Here is a 22,349-nt window from a genome sequence, read left to right as displayed (position 1 = left end):
TGTTACCTACTGAGCTATACTGAAACCTTTCAGTTAGTTCTAAGCACCAGAAAAGGACAAGTAAATGACCTGAATGGACACATGAGAAATAGTGACAAGAACCTAATTAGAGTCATATGCAAAATAAATAAAGACAAAGGAACAAAGGTATTGGGCATGAAAGGAGACCTAGCGCAGATTAATTGGAATAATGCCAATCCAAGCATTAAGGTTAAATTACACAGGTTCTGACTAGGGTGAATAGTAGGAGGTTAGAGCGAATTCCCGGCCACATTTGGTGGCACCATTTGCATCAATCGTCAGCTAGAGTTTCCCATTTGTCATGATTGATGTTGAGGGTTTTCATGTCTCTTTTGACAGCATCCTTGAATCAGAGATTTGGGTACCCTGCTGACCTATTGGCAAGGGCTACCTCTCAGTATAGCACATCCTTGGGGATGTAGCCATCTTCTATCCTGTACACATGCCCAAGCCAGTGAAGCCTTCTTTGCTCGATTAGCACTAACACGTTTGCCCTAGAAAGGACTGCTTCCAAGGTGACTTTGTCTTTCCATCTGATGCTGAGAATGCATCGTAGACACCGGAGATGGAAGTTGTTGAGTCATTTTTCTAGGTGGGCGTAGGTTGATCGAGGCCTTGCTGCCATCCAGCAGGGCTTTTAGATGACCATCTTTGCCCTGCGAGTCAGTTTGTGGCTTTCCTACGTCCATTTTGTTATTTGACCAAAGTTGCTGGCTGCCTATCTGGTTTGTGTGCTGAACTCTTCATCAAGAGACAGGTCGTCCATCAACATAGATCCAAGGCAGTGGAATTTTCTGACAGCTTCCAGCGGGGTGTTGTTGAGTCTGAAGACAGGTGGAGACATAAGGTCCGGTCCCAGAACTTTAGTTTTCTTGACACTGATGGTAAGGGAGAACATGAGACAAGCTTCGGACAGAAAAGACATGAGCCAAAAAGTAACAGTGAGCCCAGAAGTCCTGAGAAGGACTGATAAGATCCACCACTGGAGATCAACATTCAAAAAGGGAACTGTAGGAAAATAAGACAAGCAATGGAAAAGTCAATAAACACAAAAGGTTTGCAGCCTAGGGGATGGTTTGGAAGGAGATAGCAGAAACACTAACCAATATTGGCTAAAGGTCTTTGGAATTGTCCCAAAGGAATGGAACCTGGCAAACCTTCCAACCTTGTCAAAAAAAAGGGTAAAGGAATAAAACCAGGAAATTATAGGTCAATTAAATCCCAATTAGGTTACATTTCTGCACTGCATAATACATAATTAAATTAGTGAATATGTAGACAGCCAGGAGATAATTAGACAGTCAACACAGGTTTGCAAAGGGCAGATTGAGTTGATGTTTAAAAGGAAACCATTTGATGTACAGATAAAGGAAATGCAATTAATGGGACCTGTTCACTTAGCACTTTGGGATTTCCTGAGGCATTTATAACCACAAGTTCTTTCTCTATCGACATTCAAGGACGTTTTTACACCTGGTTTAATAGCGAGCTGGTGTTGCCTCTTTTCAACCTGATCTGCCTCAGCAAACCAGGCAGTAGCAGCCCCATAAAACCAAAATAGGAAGGCAGATTACATCATGTCCTCTGTAACCTGGAGCACCTCCAAACGTCTGCTGGCATATCAAAACTCGCACAAAATCCCGTTCACCTATGAAAGAATGAACAGGAGGAGGCCATTTGGCCCCTCAAACCAGCTCAGCCATTAGATGATAACCCTAACTCCATCGTGGCCTTTGCCCGATATTCTGTAGCAGCTTTATTGAACAGAAATCCATCAATCTTGAATTTACAATTAATAATTGATTTAGTGTCAATTGCTGTTTGCAGAAAAGAGTTCTGAATTTTACCACCTTCTGTGTGTCGATGTGTTTCCTACTTTCCCCCTGAAAGGCCTGGCTCTAATTTTTAGGCTAGTATCCCCACCCCCCGCCCCCAACCCGCTCCACAATCAGCAGAAATAGTTTCCCTCTATCTACCCTAGCAGTTTTTTTGTTATTCATTCACAGTATGTGGCTGTCACTGGCTAGGCCAGCATTTATTGCCCAGCCCTAATTGCCCTTGAGAAGGTGGTGGTGAGCTGCCTTCTCGAACCACTGCAGTCCATGTGGTGCAGGTACATCCACAGTGCTGTTAGGGAGGGAGTTCCAGGATTTGACCCAGCAACAGTGAAGGAACGGTAAAAAATTTCCAAGTCAAGATGGTGAATGACTTGGAGGGGAACTTCCAGGTGGTGGTGTCTGCTGCCCTTGACCTTCTTCCAAAAAATAATTGGACAGACCCTTGAGGGAACTTTCAAGGCTACGGGGAATGAGTGGGGGTATGGTAGTAAATTGGATTTCTCTACAGAGAGCAGACATGACTCAATGGGCCAAATGGCTTCCTTCTGTGATATAATGACTCTTTCACTCTGAAGACCAGTATTCCATTAGCCTTTTTGATTATTTTTTGGACCTGCCTATGACATTTTAATGATCGGTGTACCTGGACCCCCAGGTCTTTTTGGACCTCCACTGTTTCTAGCTTTTCACCCTTTAGAAAGTCCGCTGTTCTATTCCTTTTGGGATGCAAACTGGATGACTCCACATTGGCCGACATTGAAGTCCATTTGCCGCAGTTTTGTCTGTTCAATTAATCTGTTAATATCTCCGTAATTTTATGCTTCCATCTGCTCTGCTTACGATGCTGTCTATCTTACATGAATCAGCAAATTTGGATGTGAGGCTTTCTATCCCACCACCTAAGTTGTTAATAAATACAAAGATTAGTTGAGGGCAAGTCTTTGCAGGACATCACTAGTCACATCGTGCCACTGAGAGTACCTGCCCATTGTTCCCCTACTGACTGTCACCTGCAGCTCAGCCAGTTTCCTAACCTGGTCAATAATTTGCCTTCAGTTCCAGGAGCTTCCAGTTTAGCTGCCAGTGTCAGTTCTGTGTCGATCTCAGAAAGGTTAAAGGGCAGGTTGCTCCAATCAAACTTACCCAAATATGGATCTCACTCAGGAACAGGCTCCAGGACAAGGCCTGTTCCTCTATTCCACTCTCGCTTGCTGCAAAGCAATTTGTGCATGGTGTCAGGAGGGTCTGTGATTGAATGGGCCGGTAGCTGGCTGACATGTACTGTCTAAGGTCACATGTATAAAATGGCCAGTTGGGCAAGTGACTAGGGAACGGTTGGCATCGGAGAAGCGTAGCCACCTTGGGCCGATGCCTTCAAGGGTGGAGAGGATGACAGCCGGGGGAAGAAAATGACATTCAAAGCAGAAAAATAAACATTGGCTGGAGTGTGCTTCAAGGAATTTTGTCGGTGTCTGGAATTCTCTCCCCCAGCGAGCAGTGGAGGCCAGGCTATTGAATATACTTAAGGCTGAGTTAGGCAGACAAGAGAATCAAGGGTTATTGGGAAGTCGGGGGAGGGACAGGCAGGAAAACTGAGTTAAGGCCACAATCAGATCAGTCCTGATCTTATTGAATGGCAGATTAGGCTCGGGGGCCTACTCCTGCTCCTATGTCCTATGTTCTTGTGTAGGTCAACAGTATTTGCAGACAGACAAAATGGTTCTGATGTTTTTGGCCCTGATTTCTTCCAGAGCCTCATAAATGCTGGGCACGTGGGGCAGGTAAAATGGATCAACAGCTGTCAATGTAAGTGGTCAATGTTGGAGACTTGAAGCCATCAGGAGAGGGGACAGGGGAGGACGGGAGGAGTACAGGAGAATAGAATACCTGTTTCTTTGTGTATAAGCTTTTGTTTCTTTTGTATATTTATTCATTCCGGGGGTGTGGGCCCAGCATTTACTGCCCATCCCTAATTGCCCCTTGAGAAGGTGGTGGTGAGCTGCCTTCTTGAACCGCTGCAGTCCATATGGTGTAGGTACACAGACAGTGCTGTTAGGGAGGGAGTTCCAGGATTTTGACCCAGTTTTGCTGACTGCGGAAGGTTGAATCTGAATGAGGTGTTTAAAAAAAAGCTAAAATGCTACCATGGATACAGTTCCTCTGATTTTGTGCCCGCAAAACAGGCACAATTCAATTTCTAACCCATATTCTTTGAAGGGCTCGACATGAACCATCTTTAAAGCCATTGCCCGGCATTGAAATGAGCTGTACAGACAAACATACATACAAACAAACTGGGAGCAGGAGTAGGCCACTCGGCCCCTCGAGCCTGTTCCGCCATTCAATAAGATCGTGGCTGATCCGATTGTAACCTCAACTCCGCATTCCTGCCTACCCCTGATAAGCAAGGGGGTGATAGGTTCTCAAGAATTTATCTACCTCTGCCTTAAAAATATTCAAAGACTCTGCCTCAGCCACCTTTTGAGGAAGAGAATTCCAAAGTCTCACAACCCTCTGAGAGGAAATATTTTTCCTCATCTCTGTCTTAAATGAGTGACCCCTTATTTTTAAACAGTGGCCCCTAGTTCTAGATTCTCCCACAGGAGGAAACATCTTCTCCACATCCAAGACCCCTCAGGATCTTATATGTTTCAATCAAGTCAGCTCTTGATCTTCTAAACTCCAGCCGAGCCTGTCCAACCTTTCTTCATAAGACAACCCACCTATTCCAGGTATTAATCTAGTAAACCTCCTCTGAACTGCTTCCAATGCATTTACACCTTTCCTTAAATAAGGTGACCATAAGAATCGGAACAGGAGTAGACTATTCGGCCCCTCGAGCCTGCTCCGCCATTCAATAAGATCACAGCTGATCAGACTGTGTTTCGATTTCCACATTTCCATCTAATACTGTACACAGCAGCAGGATTAGGACATTCAGCCCCTGAACATCTCCAGTTGGTCCTTGAGCTTCCAGCGTCCTGCCATTTTATATCTTCACCTTGGCCCCACTCTGACCTTACTGTCCTTGGCCTGCCACAGTATTCCAACGGAGATCAATGCAAGCTTGAGGAACAGCACCTCATCTTTCAACTGGGTCCTTGCTTTACAACCTTCTGAATTTAGTATGAAGTTCAACAATTTTAGACTGTAACCTCAGCCCCAATTTTTTTTTCTTTGTTGGTTTTTTTCCTCATTTCTCTTATTTCCTTCACTTTGCGTTCAGACGCAGCTATTCAGGATCCTGCCATTCACACCTCATCTAGAGACATCTTTTGTTTCTCCAATTGTCCCATTCCCACTCCCAATGACCTTGTGGCATAGAGTCATAAAATACTTACTGCACAGAAGGAGGCCATTTGACCCATCATGTCTGTGCTGGCCCTCTGAAGGAGAAATTAACCCATTATCACTCATCTGAGGATTTCAGTCTTTCCTTATTTTTAAACCCTGTGTTCTTCTTCTCCTTCATGGATCCTTTGACTTCCCTCAATGGGTAAGGGTCTGCTCAACCCTGCCCCCTCCATCACATCCTGCTGCCCACTGGCCATTACTCACTGATGGGTGACCATCAATCAGCTATTCCCCTCTGTGGGGAAGGCACCCATTTTTCCAGATCCTCGTCCGGTATCTGCGATGGCCCTTCTAGCAGCATGCCTTTTCCCCACAGGCCTGAAAATGCTTTTCGTTTTCAGATAATTATCTAATTCCCTTTGATCTGTCCAGACTCCTCATGGTTTTGAATATCTCTATCAAACCTCCTCTCAACCTTCTTTTCCCCTTGGAAAACAGTCTCAACTTCTCCAATCTACATAACTGAAGTTCATCATTCCTGGAACCATTCTAGGTGAATTTTCTCTGCACATTCTCAAATGCCTTCATATCCTTCCTAAAGTGTGGAGCCCAGAAGTGGACACAATACTGCAGCTGAGGCCAAACCAGTGTTTCATACAAGTTTAACATAACCTCCTTGCTCTTGTGCCCTATGCCCCTATAAGTCAAGGATACTGTATGGTTTATTAACCACTCTCTCACCTGTCCTGCCACCTTCAATGACTTATGTACATATACACCCAGATCCCTCTTGTTCCTGAATCCCCTTTTAGAATTGTAATCTTTATTTTATATTGTTTCTCTCTTATGTTCTTCCTACCAAAATTAGCCACTCCACACTTGAAACCCTTTGTAATCTCTCCTGCTGTCCACGCTATCACAAACCTGTCCTTTTGATCTTCTTTCCACACTCTCCCCTTTCATTTCTGAAACCAATTACATTTCTAACTTCTCCCAGTTCTGATGAAAGGTCACAGGCCTGAAATACTAACTCTGTTTCTCTCTCCGCAGATGCTGACGGACCAGCTGAGTATTTCCAACACTTTTGGTTCTTAATTTGTGATGTGCTATTTGAGGCCCCTCGAGCCATTCAGCGAGATCTTGGCTGAGCTGCAAGCTAACTCCAGCCTTTGCTCCATTAACCCTTAAAACCTTTCACCAACAGAAGTCTATTCATCTCGGATTTAGAGTTAACAATTAATCTAGCATTGACCGCCATTTGCGGAAGGGTGTTCCAAACTTCTAACGCCATTTGGTGCTAACTCAGACTTGGCTGAGATGTCCAATCTTAATCAGTCCAGTCAAGCCATTACAATGAGACCCAGAAGCCAGATTACTTCCTGCACCACAATTTACCAACAGCTGCTAGAAGGGCCATCGCAGATACCGGTTGAGGATCTGGAAAAATGGGTGCCTTCCCCACAGACAGAAATAGCTGATTGATGGTCACAAATCAGTGAGTAATGGCCAGTGGGCAGCAGGATGTGATGGAGCGGGCAGGGTTGAGCAGACCCTTACCCACTGAGGGAAGTCAAAGGATCCATGAAGGAGAAGAAGAACACTGGTTTTAAAAATAAGGAAAGACTGGAATCCTCAGGGCTGTATGACTGCGAACTTCTTTTACAGGAACACATCACTCAATGCATGGTACATAATCATGGCCACCACCTCTCCATCACATTTACGGCAGAGAAACACAGGCACATAGAGTCATGGGGTCATTATGGCACAGAGGAAGGCCATTTGGCCCATCGGTTCCAAGCAACATTCATGTCACACAAGTTCCAGGTAATGACCATCTCCAGCTAGAGAGAATCTAACCATCTCTCCTTGTTGTTCAATGGCAATACTATTGCTGAATCCTCAACTATCAACATCTTGGGGGTTAGCATTGACCAGACACTGAACTGGATTAGCCATATAAATACTGTGGCTACAAGAGCAGGTTGCAGACTAGGAATCCTGTGGCGAGTAACTCACCTCCTGACTCCCCAAAGTCTGTCCACCATCTACAAGGCACAAGTTAGGAGTATGATAATACTACAAACTTGCTGGATGAGTGCAGCTCCTACAACACTCAAGAAGCTCAACACCATCCATGACAAAGCAGCTCATTGATCAGCATCCCACCCGCTACCTTCAATATCCACTCCTTCCACCACAGTAGCAGCAGTGTGTACCATCTACAAGATGCACTGCAGCAACTCGCCAAGGTTCCTTTGACAGCGCCTTCCAAACCTGTGACCTCTACCACCTAGATGGACAAGGGAAGCAGACACACGGGGACACCACCACCTGCAAGTTCCCCTCCAAGTCACTCACCATCCTGACTTGGAAATATATCGCCATTCCTTCACTGTCACCGGGTCAAAATCCTGGAACTCCCTCCCTAACTGCACTGTGGGTGTACCTACACCACAGGGACCGCAGCGGTTCAAGAAGGCAGCTCACCCCCACCTTCTCAAGGGCAATTGGGGATGGGCAATAAATGCTGGTCTTTCCAGTGATGCCCACATCCTGTGGACGAATGAAAATAAAAGCCACTTCTTTGTAGGACAATCCAGTCAGCTCTATTCCCCTTGCTCTACCTCTGTTGCTCTGCAAAGTTTGTTTCATTCAAGTGTCCATCCAATTTCCTTTAGACATCGTCAAGGTGGTCTCAGTGGATAAGCCTCGCACTCGCTCTCTAGAGGGAGTCTCACTTTTAGTTCTGATCATTTTCGAATCCTTTCGCATGTAGGTCACTCAAGGAATAATTGGTGCCAACACGCTCATCAGCACAAGCTGGCACATTCTGTAACTTTTAACACAAGTACCGCTGGGAACTGGTAACCTAGATAAGAGCCCCTCCCCTCTCTTCCCAGTAAATAGCACAGCACAGATTGATTTTGACATTCCAGGAAGGAAACTAAAGCACGTAGCAGAGAAAACAAAGAGGCTTGGATGGTAGATAATGCACCAGTTGATCAGTTAGTGAGCTGTGCATTTGATCTGCTGTGTGTAAATGGTGCTCTCGCCCCAGGGCCAGAAGTTGTGGTTTGCACACTTAATCCAGGTCTCAGCTGTGGCTCAGTGGGACTCTTACCTCTGGCTCAGAATTTTGTGGGTTCCAGTCCCACTCCAAAGATTTAATTCAGGCTGATACTCCTGTGCAGTGTTAAAGGAGACAAAAGAAGACAATGATTTCAAAAGTTCAAATCGCACCAGGATATCAGGGAGAATTTAACCCTGAAAAGTGTGAGGAAGGAGTAATTTGACAAGGAAGTATTCAATGAATGGCATGGCACTAGGAAGTTCTGAGGAACAAAGGGACCTTGGCGTGTGTGTCCATGGATCTCTGAAGGAGGAGGGGCATGTTAGTGGGGTGGTGAAAAAGGCATATGGGACACTTGCCTTGATCAATCGAGGCATAGATTACAAAAGTAGGGAGGTCATGTTGGAGTTGTATAGAACATTGGTGAGGCCACAGCTGGAGTACTGTGTGCAGTTCTGATCGCCACATTATAGGAAGGATGTGATTGCACTGGAGGGGGTGCAGAGGAGATTCACCAGGATGTTGGCTGGGATGAAACATTTAAGTTATGAAGAGAGGTTGGATAGACTTGGGTTGTTTTTGTTGGAGCAGAGAAGACTGAGGGGCGACCTGATCGAGGTGTACAAGATTATGAGGGGCATGGACAGGATGGATAGGGAGCAGCTGTTCCCCTTAGTTGAAGGGTCAGTCACAAGGGGGCATAAGTTCAAGGTGAGGGGCAGGAGGTTTAGGGGGGATGTGAGGAAAAACTTTTTACCCAGAGAGTGGTGATGGTCTGGGATGCATTGCCTGGGAGGGTGGTGGAGGCGGGTTGCCTCACATCCTTTAAAAAGTACCTGAATGAGCATTTGGCACGTCATATCATTTAAGGCTATGGGCCAAGTGCTGGTAAATGGGATTAGGTAGGTAGGTCAGATGTTTTTCACATGTCAGTGCAGACTCGATGGGCCGAAGGGCCTCTTCTGCACTGTGATTCTGAACAAAAGCTTGGCAGTTAGCTGTCCCCTGGTTCATTCAGGCAACACCTCTACCAATCTGAGTCCACTTGCAAACCAATCAGCACTCTCTTCTCATGCAGTATAAATTGTTGTTCCCTTTACAATTGGTATTCTTGCGAATCTGCCCTGATGAGTGCAGATGACAATATGTGTCTTTTTTCAGCAATATTCAAATTCTGTACTGCTAAATGGCTATTTAAATCAGATTTCACTCTTGGTAGCCATGATGTAAATAATTTTTCAATGCCTTATTGATTCTAAATTAAGGGGCTGTGTTAACACCAAAAATGATCAAGATTTACTGCCTCAAAATATTTTCTCAAATTTCAACAATTTTTTTCTACTGGGCCTCGCCAGGATGTTCTCTGTGTGTCTGACTCTACCCCACATAAGCCAACTCAGAATAGACCAGTGTCGAACTGGGAGCTTTCTGTTTACTCACATTCACACGGGACAGTGCACTAGGGAGCGCTCAGGGCACCAGGCTAGAGGCACCATATAATTTCACAGCACAATACAACCCAGGGGGTGCAGCAGTTAGTCACTTCTGCTTTAATCATGGCTGTTTGAGTTTATCATTTGACCTCACCAAGCCACACACACTGTTCCACACCACCCCCCACACTCACTGGCCCCACCCCCCCCCAACACACATACTGACCCCATGCCCCCAAACACACTGACTCCACCACCCCCTCCATACGCACTGACCCCACTCCCCCACACACATTGACCTCACCGCACACACTGAACGTAACAACCCCCCCAAATACACTGACCCCACACCCACACACACACTGACCCCACCCCGCAGCACACCGACCCCACCCGCCTCATACAGCCACTGACCCCAACCACCCCCACACACACACTGATCTCCACCACCCCCCACACGCACTTACCTACCCCCCCCCACACACACACACTGATCTCCACCACCCCCCACATGCACTGACCTACCTCCCACACACACACACTGACCCCACCCCCAACACATACACACTGACCCCAACATCCCCACCATACACACTGACCACACCAACAACCCCCAAACACACTGACCCCACCCGCTCACAAACACTGACCCCACTCCCCACATTCACACACTGACCCCACCATTCCTCCCACACATACACACACACACACACACTGACTCCACCACCCCCCACACGCACTTACCTACCCCCCCACACACACACTGATCTCCACCACCCCCCAAACACACTGATCCTACCCCCTCACAAACACTGACCCCACTCCCCACATACACACACTGACCCCACCATCCCTCCCACACATACACACACACATACCCACACATACACTGATCCCACCAACCACCCCCCAAACACACTGTACCAACTTCTACGCACACTGATCCCACCCCACACATGCAACCCCATCCCCTCACAAACACTGACCCCACCACCATCCCAGTACAATGATCCCACCAACCACTCCCACACACACTGACCCCCCCACCCCCCGCACCAACCACATACAATTTTTATTTTATTTATTCACGGGATGTGGGCGTCGCTGGCTGGGCCATCATTTATTGCCCATCCCTAATTGCCCTTGAGAAGGTGGTGATGAGCTGCCTTCTTGAACTGCTGCAGTCCATGTGGTGTAGGTACACCCACAGTGCTGTTAGGGAGGGAATTCCAGGATTTTGACCCAGCGACAGTGAAGGAACGGCGATATATTTCCAAATCAGAATAGTGAGTGACTTGGAGAGGGACTTGCAGGTGGTGGTGTTCCCATCTATCTGCTGCCCTTGTCCTTCTAGGTGGTAGTAGTCATAAGTTTGGAAAGTGCTGTTAAAGGAGCCTTGGTGAATTCCTGCAGTGCATCTTGTAGTAGATGGTACACACTGCTGCAACTGTGCTTTGTTGGTGGAGGGAGTGAATATTTGTGGATGTGGTGCCAATCAAGCGGGCTGCTTTGTCCTGGACGGTGTCAAGCTTCTTGAGTTGTGGGAGCTGCATTCATCCAGGCAAGTGAAGAGTGTTCCATCACACTCCTGACCTGTGCCTTGTAGATGGTGGACAGGCTTTGGGGTGTCAGGAGGTGAGTTACTCGCCAAAGGATTGCTAGCTTCTGACCTGAATTGTAGCCACCGTAATTATATGACTAGTCCAGTTCAGTTTCTGGTCAATGGTTAACCCCAGCATGTTGATAGTGGGGGATTCAGCGATGGTAATGCCATTGAACATCAAGGGGCGATGGTTGGATTCTCTCTTGTTGGAGATGGTCATTTCCTGGCACTTGTGTGATGCAAATGTTACTTGCCACTTGTCAGCCCAAGACTGGATATTGTCCAGGTCTTACTGCATTTGGACATGGACTGCTTCAGTATCTGAGGAGTTGCAAATGGTGCTGAACATTGTGCAATCATCAGTGAACATCCCCACTTCTGACCTTGTGATGGAATGAAGGTCATTGATGAAGCAGATGAAGATGATTGGGCCTAGGACACTACCCTGAGGAACTCCTGCAGTGACATCCTGGAACTGAGAAGACTCCAACAACCACAACGACCTTCCTTTGTGCTGGGTAAAAAACTAGCGGATAGTTTCCCCCCCGATTCCTATTGGCTCCAGTTTTGCTAGGGTTCCTTGGTGCCACACTCGGTCAAATGTGCTCTTGATGTCAAAGGCAGTCACTCTCACCTCGTCTCGGGAGTTCAGCTCTTTTGTCCATGTTTGAACCAAGGCTGTAATGAGGTCAGGAGCTGAGTGGCCCTGGCGGAACCTAAATTGAGCATCAGTGAGCAGTTATTGCTAAGCAAGTGCCACTTGATAACACCATTGATGACCCTTTCCATTACTTTACTGATAATGGAGAGTAGACTGATGGGGCAGTAATTGGCTGGGTTGGATTTGTCCTGCTTTTTGAGTACAGGACATACCTGGGCAATTTTCCACATAGTCGGGTAGATGCCAGTGTTGTAGCTGTACTGGAATAGCTTGGCTAGGGGTATGGCAAGTTCTGGAGCACCAGTCTTCAGTACTATTGCTGGAATATTGTCAGGGCCCATGGTTTTTGCAGTATCCCGTGCCTTCAGCCGTTTCTTGATATCACGTGAAGTGAATCTCATTGTCTGAAGACTGGCATCTGTGATGCTGGGGACCTCTGGAGGAGACAGATGGTTCGTCGACTTGGCACTTCTGGCTAAAGGTTGTAGCAAATGCTTGAGCCTTATCTTTTGCACTGATGTGCTGGGCTCATCCATCATTGAGGATGGGGATATTTGTGGAGCCTCCTCCTCCAGTGAGTTGTTTAATTGTCCACCACCATTCACCACTGGATGTGGCAGGACTGCAGAGCTTAGATCTGATCTGTTGGTTGTGGGATCCTTAGCTCTGTCTATCACTTGCTGCTTATGCTGTTTGGCATGCAAGTAGTCCTGTGTAATAGCTTCACCAAGTTGACACCTCATTTTTAGGTATGTCTGGTGCTGCTCCTGGTATGCCCTCCTGCTCTCTTCATTGAACCAGGGTTGATCCCCTGGCTTGATGGTAATGGAGAGTGGGGGATATGCCAGGCCATGAGGTTACAGATTGTGTTTGAGTACAATTCTGCTGCTGCTGATGGCCCACAGCGCCTCATGGATGCCTAGTCTTGAGTTGCTAGATCTGTTCGAAATCTATCCTATTTAGCACAGTGGTAGTGCCACACAACACGATGGAGGGTATCCTCAATGTGAAGGCAGGACTTTGTCTCCACAATGACTGTGCGGTGGTCACTCCTATCGATACTGTCATGGACAGATGTATGTGGCAGGCAGTTTCTTGTTGGTTTCCTCACCACCTGCCACTGACCCAGTCTAGCAGCTATGTCATTTAGCGCTTGGCCAGCTCGGTCAGTAATGGTGCTACTGAGCCACTCTTGGTAGTGATTGATGTCCCCCACCCAGAGTACATTCTGCGCCTTTACCACCCACAGTGCTTCCTCCAAGTGGTGTTCAACATGGAGGAATCAGCAGGGTTTGACCTGATGCCATGAGACTTCATGGAGTTTGGAGTCGATGTTGGTACCAACTGTATACCACTGTGCTGGACCTGTCCTGCCGGTAGGACAGGACATATGATGGTGATGGTGGCTTTTGGGACATGATCTGTAAGATACGATTCCGTGAGTATGACTATGTCAGACTGTTGCTTGACTAGTCTGTGGGACAGCTCTCCCAATTTTGGCACAAGCCCCCAGATGTTAGTAAGCAGGACTTTGCAGGGTCGACAGGGCTGGGTTTGCCATTGTCGTTTCCTGTGCCTGGGTCAATGCCGGGTGGTCCTTCGGTTTCATTCCTTTATTGTGACTTTGATACAGCAAGGCCATTTCAGAGTCAAGCACATTGCTGTGGGTCTGGAGTCACACGTAGACCAGACCAGGTAAGGACAGCGGATTTCCTTCCCTAAAGGACATTCATGAACCAGATGGGTTTTTACAACAATCGGCAATGGTTTCATGTTCATCATTGGACTTTTAATTCCAGGTTTTTATTGAATTAAAATTCCACCATCTGCCATGGTGGGATTTGAACCTGGGTCTCACACACACGCACACACCTCCCCCTACCACCACCTTCTTTGAGGGAAAGTAAGAAATCTGCTTATGCTCCTCAGGCAGAGACACTCCAGGGAAACAATAATAAACCAGCAGTGGACAAGTCAAAGAAGGAGAAAGAAAGAACGAGGGGGGTGTGGAGAGCAAGGAAGGTGGGGCGAGAGCGAGGGGGTGGGGGAGAGCGAGGGGGTAGGGGGAGAGCGAGGGGGTGGGGGAGAGGGAGGAGGTAGGGGGAGAGCGAGGGGGTGGGGAGAGCAAGGAAGGTGGGGCAAGAGCGAGGGGGTGGGGGAGAGCGAGGGGGTAGGGGGAGAGCGAGGGGGTGGGTCGAGAGCGAAGGGGTGGGGCGAGAGCAAGGGGGTGGGGGGAGAGTGAGGGTGTGGGTCAAGAGCGAGGGGGTGGGTCAAGAGCGAGGGGGTGGGTCAAGAGTGAGGGTGTGGGTCGAGAGCGAGGGGGTGGGTCGAGAGTGAGGGTGTGGGTCGAGTGCGAGGGGGTGGGGGAGAGCGAGGGGGTGGGTCGAGATCGAGGGTGTGGATGAGAGGGAGGGGCTGGGGGTGGACAACGAAGGGGGTGAGGGTAGAGCGAATGGATGGGTCAGAGGCAGAGGAGCAAGGTGGGGGAGAATAGATGCTGGGGAATAGGGAGAGAGGGAGTGAGGTATGACGGGGAGGGGTTGATAGGAGGGGGGGTGAGGAATGGTGCAGTGAAGGAGGTCTGGAGGGAGAGAGTGGGAGAGAGTGGAGGAAAAAGAGAGTGAAATTCAGAGAGATAAACAGAATCAGTTAAATATGAGAGAGAGTGACAGAGGGAGCGATTGCAATGCAGCCAGGCAGGACTATAATCAGTGAGTCACCATTATTTGGAAGGTCCTGACGTTAAAAATATTTTTCAGGCAACAGGCTTCAAATCCTTGACTGATCCCCCACTGAAGGCAGCAAGAGACTGACAGTTTCATGTTACCCACACACTGTGTGTGAGAAAGTCAAAATGCTGCAGAACATTCAGATTCCAGGTAAAAGCTCCCTCACCGAGATCGTTCTTACCCAACATTTGAAAGTACGACTGCAAAAGTAAAATCATTATTGGCTGTCACAGATCCCTAGTGGCAGAGAGTGGGGGAGGGGTAGGGAGGGGTGAATGGGGAAGGCACAACAAGCAGAGAGAGAGAGAGGGGGGGAGGGGAGAGTGGACGAGGGACAGGGAGGGAGAGTGAGGAAGGCACAGAAAACAGGGAGTGGGGGAGGGAGAGAGAGGACAGAGTGGGGAAGGCACAGCAATTGGAGAGAGAGAAGAATTGGAGCCCCTCAAGCTCATGTTCAAGAGACTTTGTTTTACTCTTTCACGGGATGTGGGCGTCGCTGGCTGGGCCAGCATTTATTGCCCATCCCTAATTGCCCTTGAGAAGGTGGGGGTGAGCTGCCTTCTAGAACTGCTGCAGTCCATATGGTGTAGGTACACCCACAGTGCTGTTAGGGAGGGAGTTCCAGGATTTTGACCCAGTGACAACGAAGGAACGGTGATATATTTCCAAGTCAGGTTGGTGAGTGGCTTGGAGGGGAACTTCTAGGTGGTGGTGTTCCCATCTACCTGCTGCCTTTGTCTTTCTAGGTGGTAGAAGTCACAGGTTTGGAAGGTGCTGTCTAAGGAGGCTTTGTGAGGTCCTGCAGTGCATTTTGTAGATGGTACAGACTGCTGCCACTGTGTGTCGGTGGTGGAGGGAGTGAATGTTGAAGGCGATGGATAGGGTGCTAAAAAAGCGGGGCTGCTTTGTCCTGTATGGTGTCGAAAGTCTTGAGTGTTGTGGGAGCTGTACTCATCCACACAAGTGGGGAGTATTCCATCACACTCCTGACTTGTGCCTTGTAAATGGTGCACAGGCTTTGGGGAGTCAGGAGGTGAGCTACTCACCACAGGATTCCTAGACTCTGACCTGCTCTTATAGCCTCAGTATTTATATGGCTAGTCCAGTTCAGTTTCAGGTCAATGTTTGAACATAATAGTGTGCAGAGGTATGTTAGTGTGTTATGGCACCCAGCAACAAACTTTCAGATTAATCACTCCTAAAAACAATTGGGGAAAAAAGGGAGATATCTCTAGAAAGTTACTGTATTAGTAAAAAAAAATTACAAGGTGGTGATGAAATTGGGGAAGACTCACACTCACAAGAGCCACCAGGTGGCCAGGGACTAGCATGACATTGTGACAGTTGACATAGTAAAATTGAATGGTAAATGTTGATTTAAAAGTGTGGCCAAATAAAAGAGACGATAGCAGGAGGCAAGGTTTGTAGCCAGGAAGTCCATGCTCACTTCATGATCTTCAATAATGTAAGATAATAATTCAGTAGGCTGATCTGGAATGTCTTCAAAGGATTTCCATTTGCAGCACCAGTCTAATTCAGGAAGACACACTAAGGAAACTTCCATTTGCATTGCTCCTCACCAAAACACATCTATTCTTAGCCAGTTTCCCAACAAATCAATTTGTCTTTAAAGAAGCATTTGTAATAGCCTATCACTCGACAACTATCCCTTTTGTACTAAGTGATACCTCACAGAAATTATGCACTGTAAATCTCACAACTGATGATTAAATATTTAGATGAGTGATCTTTTCTTTCTCCTGTTTAATGTGGCTGATATGCACTGTATTACTGTCACTGAGAGCAACTGTCCCCTCCCCCACTCTCCCCTCTTGCACTATCTGCTCGCTGTGCCTCCTCACTCTCCCAGTCTCCATTCTCCCCTCTGCCACTCTCCCCTCCCCCACTCTCTGCTTGTTGTGTCTTCCCCATCCTCCCCTCCCTACCCCTCCCCCACTCTCCACACGCTATTTCTTCCCCACTCTCTGTCCCTGTCCCTCCCCGACTCTACCCCCGCCCCCCACTCCCTGTGTGCTGTTCCCTTCCTCACTCTCGCTCCCTGTCCCCCCACCACACACCCCTCCCCGACTCTACCCCCGCCCCCGCTCTCCACTTGCTATGCCTTGCTCACTCTCACCCTCTGCCCCTCTCCCTATTTTCACAACACATCCCTGTGCCTCACCCCCTCCCCACCCCTCCCTGACGGGGAAGAAGCCTAGCTCATGGAGGTCTCAATGCACCTGGTCATGAGGCAACAAAGTTGGCCCTTGAGGGAGCGAATGGGAAGACAACAAGTTGAGCTGAGGTGTTTGCCTATTGTTGGACAGGAGAGAAAAAGAAAGATCTGCATTTCTATAGCACCGTTCACAACCTCTGGACAACCCAAAGCATTTTTCAGCCAATGAAATGTTTTCAAAACGTGGTTATTGTTGTAATGTAGGAAACGCAGCAGCCAAATTGCGCACAGCAAGCTCCCACAAACAGCAATGCGATAATGACCAGATAATCTGTTTTTGAGTGATAGTGATTGAGGGATAAATATTGGCCAGGACCACCTACTCTTCTTTGCAATAGTGTCCACGAGATTCTTTGTGTCTACCTGAGAGGGCAGGCACAGCCCCATGTGGTTTAACGCCTCACCCAAATCCCAAAAGACAGCACCTTCGACAGTGCAGCACTCCCTCAGCACTGCACTGGGAGTGTCAGCCTAGAATAAAGAGTAGCAAAGCTCTTGCTCACAACCTAACACTCAGCTGCACTGGCTTGGGACTGGAGACAGCATCACCCACCTACACACCCAGGTAATCTGCACGACACAAAGGGGCTTTGAGAATGGGAGCTGTGACAAAGATGAAACAGTTAGAACACGCACAGGTACAATTCCCGCATCGAGCTGTGCTCTCCTCCGGAATGTGCTTTCCCTTTCTAAAGCAAAATCTATTCAGCATCAAACATCGATACAGAGAAGAAAAGAGAGGAAGCTACAACCCTTTGAGAATGAAAAGGAAAAGCACACAATACAAACTGGAATTTCCACTGCTAGAACGTACAAATCCAAATGATTTTCACGTCAATAACAAATGCCTTACAAACATCTTACGTTCTCAAACAGAAATCTCAGTGACTGTCGTCTGGTCCTTATTTGGGAGCCTGTATTGTTCCGCAGTTGTCTGGCTATCTGCTATTTTCCTTAACGTTAATTTTCTCTCTCTATCTCTCTCTCTCTCTCTGGAAACTGACAGATTCTAGCCCAACCCTTCTTTATGACATCACTGCAGGCTGTCAATCATCTGCTCCAAAAGGACAGAATGGGCGGGGGATTCAGCCAATTAAAGGGGAACTCCACTTTGACCCGGTTTAAAAGGGGAGGGAGGGGGCGAATTTATATTTCTTCTCCCAACGTTTCCCCGCCCCACCTCCCCCCCACCCCTCCTTTCCCACAGGTAAGTTTCCACAGCTTCAGGTCAAGTGCCAGCTCCTTCATGTGTGACCGCAGGCGGTGAATTGTTACAGGGCAGAAGAAGGCCATTTGGCCCATCGTGTCTGTACTGGCTCACCGAACGAGCAACTCACCTAATGCCATTTGACCAAGTGAGGAATCACAGCTGAGCCCAATCCAGTCTTCACCCAACATCCAGCAGGGGTGAGGGAGAGACAGAAGTCGCTGAATATTGATCAAGAGTGGGAAGCTTTCAGGAGCACTGGGGCCAATGGTAGTAATCTCTTTATCACATTGATTCCCACAGATGATTCTGTGGATAAACAAGCTGCACTTTTGAAGCCTCTGATTATATATGTAAATATTTTAAAACCGCAAGGCAAAGATACCCCTAGCTGGGTGAAAGGGTAAATTTTTCAACCTGCCCCTTGATCAGATCACCCAGGTGAAATACTGGGTATAAAGGTGGCACAGATCAAAGTGAGGGGATGGGGGAGAGCAGAAACATGCATTCCCTGTTATGCTTTTCCCATGTAGCAAGTTTTTAAAAAAAATATATTCTTGCATCTTCAGATGCGAGTGTCGCTGGCAAGGCCCAGCATTTGTTGCCCATCCCTAATTGCCCTTGAACTGAGTGACTTGCTAGGCCATTTAGGAGGGAAGTTAAGAGTCAACTACATTGCTGTGGGTCTGGAGTCACATGTAAGCCAGACTAGGTAAGGATGGCAGATTCCCTTCCCTAAAGGGCATTAGTGAACCAAATGAGTTTTTACAGCAATCGATGGTCATTAGCAGAGACTCAAGTGCAGATTTTTTTTTTATACATTGAATTTAAATTCCACCAGCTGACGTGGCGGGATTTGAACCCCTATCCCTAGAGCATTAGCCTGGGCTTCTGGGTTACTAGCCCAGTAACAGTAGCACTATGCCACCATCTTACCCAAGCTTGCTAGCACCTCTGGATGACACAAGGAGGCCATCTGGCCCATCAGACCTGTGCCAGCTCTTTCCTAGTGTAATCCAAAGCCAATTCCATTGTCCTGCTCTCTCCGTTTTTAGTTCTGAATCTATTTGCCAAAGAGGAATGACTTGAATGACTGATCTGGGATCACATGCCCCTAGTGGACAAACTGCATAGTTCAGACTCCTGCAGCAACAACAACAACCTACATTTATATAGCACCTTTAGTACAGTAAAAGATCACAAGGTGCTTCACAAGAATGTTATAAATTTAACACCAAGCCGCAAAAAACAAAGACTTAAGATACTGAGGGGGTTTGACAGGGTGGAAGCTGAGAGGACCTTTCCATTCGTGGGGGAGTCTAGATCCAGGGGCACAGTTTGAAAGTAAGGAGTCTCCCATTTAAGATGGAGATGAGGATGAATTTCTTTTCTCAGGGGATCATTAGTCTGTGGAATTCTCCAACCTGAGGGGCAGGGGAGACTGTTTCAATGAATATGTTCAAGGCTGAGTTAGGCATTTTTGATCTCCGAGGGAGTCAAGGGTTATGGGTTGGGGGGGGTGGGGGGGGCAGACAGGAAAGTGGAGCTAAGGCCACAATCAGACCAGCCATGATCTTATTGAATGGCAGAGCAGGCTTGAGGGGCCGAATGGCCTACTCCTTCTATTTCTTATGATCTTATAAGGAGTATGACGACAGGTGACCAAAAGCTCAGTCATTTGTGGCAGCCTTCTGTCTCACAAGACCATAGTTTGTGCTGCGATGATCAACTCCGTGTTCAGCATCTCCTGCTGTGGCCCAGGAGCCCCACTCTGGCATGGCAGTCTCCGCTGCATTTGTTTCTGAGGAAGACAATGGGCTGAGAAGGCGCACAATTCACTGGCCTCTGTTTTCTCGGTGCTCTCCTCTCGGCCAGCTGAGTTTTTGTTGTTCCTGCTCGCCTCTTCCAATGTCCTTCCAAATTGTCATCCTCCAGAGGTCACGGCCATCAGTGACTGTCTCTCCATTGTCAGTGTCAATGTCCACCGTCTTCATATATCACTTACAGTTGTCCTTGTGGAGGTGTGGATGCCCAGGACGTTGTTACCCAGTGGCCAGTTCAGCATACGGAAGGTCTTTGGGTTTATGTCTGTCACCCATCTGATGAATGAGGCCAAGCACAGACATAGCTGGCTTAGCAGTGAGTGTGTGCTGATTAAATTACCACACCCCAGGACCTCTGAGCTGGTGACCTTGGCCTGCCAGGAGATGCTGAGGACATGTCTGACACAGTGAAGTTGGAAACTGTTCAGCCTTTTCTCCTGCCCAGTGTATGTTGTCCAGGTCTCGCCACTGTAGAGGAGAGCACTGAGGATGCGGCAGACTCGCAGTTTGGTGTTCTCAGTCAGGTTGCTGTTGTTCCACACTCTCACACGCAGCTTGGACAGAACAGCTGCAGCTTTTGTGATGCATGAGTTGATTTCAGCATGTGACAGTTTGCTGGTGATTGTGGAGCGTAGATATGTGAAGCTATCAACAACCCTCAGCGTCACATTGTCAATGCTGATAGATGGCAACACCCTGGATCAGACATCTGTCTTCCTGATGCTGATGGTCAAACCAAACTCTTTACAGGTGTGAGAGTCCGTCCGTTTGCTGCTGAATGTGTTCCTCAGTGTGGAATATTAGTCCATCATCATCAGCACGGAGTAGCTCTGTGATGAGGGCCTGATGCACCCCTGTCTTGGATCTCAGGTGAGTAAGGCAGAACAGCTTTCTGTCAGTTCTCATATGTAAGTAGACACCCTCTGTAGATGACCTAACACAACCCTGTTTGACCCCACTGCAGATCTCAAAGGGTTCAGATGTTGCCCCGTCATACTGACCTTACCCATCATACTGACCTTACCCACCATACTGACCTTATCCACCATACTGACCTTACCCACCATACTGACCTTACCCGCCATACTGACCTTACCCACCATACTGACCTTACCCGCCATACTGACCTTACCCACCATACTGACCTTACCCACCATACTGACCTTACCCGCCATACTGACCTTACCCACCATACTGACCTTACCCGTCATACTGACCTTACCCACCATACTGACCTTACCCGCCATACTGACCTTACCCGCCATACTGACCTTACCCATCATACTGACCTTACCCACCATACTGACCTTACCCGTCATACTGACCTTACCCACCATACTGACCTTACCCGTTATACTGACCTTACCCGCCATACTGACCTTACCCGTCATACTGACCTTACCTACCATACTGACCTTACCCACCATACTGACCTTACCCGTCATACTGACCTTACCTACCATACTGACCTTACCCACCATACTGACCTTACCCGTCATACTGACCTTACCCGTCATACTGACCTTACCCGTCATACTGACCTTACCCACCATACTGACCTTACCTACCATACTGACCTTACCCATCATACTGACCTTACCCGTCATACTGACCTTACCCACCATACTGACCTTACCCACCATACTGACCTTACCTACCATACTGACCTTACCCGTCATACTGACCTTACGCACCATACTGACCTTACCCACCATACTGACCTTACCTACCATACTGACCTTACCTACCATACTGACCTTACCCGTCATACTGACCTTACCCACCATACTGACCTTACCTACCATACTGACCTTACCCGTCATACTGACCTTACCTACCATACTGACCTTACCCGTCATACTGACCTTACCCACCATACTGACCTTACCTACCATACTGACCTTACCCGTCATACTGACCTTACCCACCATACTGACCTTACCCACCATACTGACCTTACCCGTCATACTGACCTTACCCACCATACTGACCTTACCCGTCATACTGACCTTACCCACCATACTGACCTTACCCGTCATACTGACCTTACCCACCATACTGACCTTACCCGTCATACTGACCTTACCCACCATACTGACCTTACCTACCATATTGACCTTACCCACCATACTGACCTTACCCACCATACTGACCTTACCCGTCATACTGACCTTACCCACCATACTGACCTTACCCATCATACTGACCTTACCCACCATACTGACCTTACCCGTCATACTGACCTTACCCACCATACTGACCTTACCCGTCATACTGACCTTACCCACCATACTGACATTACCTACCATACTGACCTTACCCGTCATACTGACCTTACCTACCATACTGACCTTACCCGTCATACTGACCTTACCCACCATACTGACCTTACCTACCATACTGACCTTACCCGTCATACTGACCTTACCCA

The 22,349-nt window shown here is 47.9% G+C and overlaps 1 protein-coding gene across 1 annotated transcript in view; it reads right to left on the bottom strand.

Annotated features, from left to right (window-relative positions):
• Positions 1-17,858, bottom strand: part of LOC121271719 (cold shock domain-containing protein C2-like) — a 178,449-nt gene extending 160,591 nt beyond the window's left edge. Inside the window, exon 1 of the mRNA XM_041177905.1 lies at positions 17,753-17,858. The gene's annotated coding sequence lies outside the window, so the exon portion shown is untranslated. The remainder of the gene's footprint in view (positions 1-17,752) is intronic.
• Between the last annotated feature and the right edge of the window lie 4,491 nt (positions 17,859-22,349).

This window comes from Carcharodon carcharias, chromosome 31, assembly GCF_017639515.1.
Source record: "Carcharodon carcharias isolate sCarCar2 chromosome 31, sCarCar2.pri, whole genome shotgun sequence".
NCBI classification, from domain to species: Eukaryota; Metazoa; Chordata; class Chondrichthyes; order Lamniformes; family Lamnidae; genus Carcharodon; species Carcharodon carcharias.
Note: the sequence above shows the minus strand (reverse complement) of the source record. Positions and strands in the feature narration are given on the sequence as shown.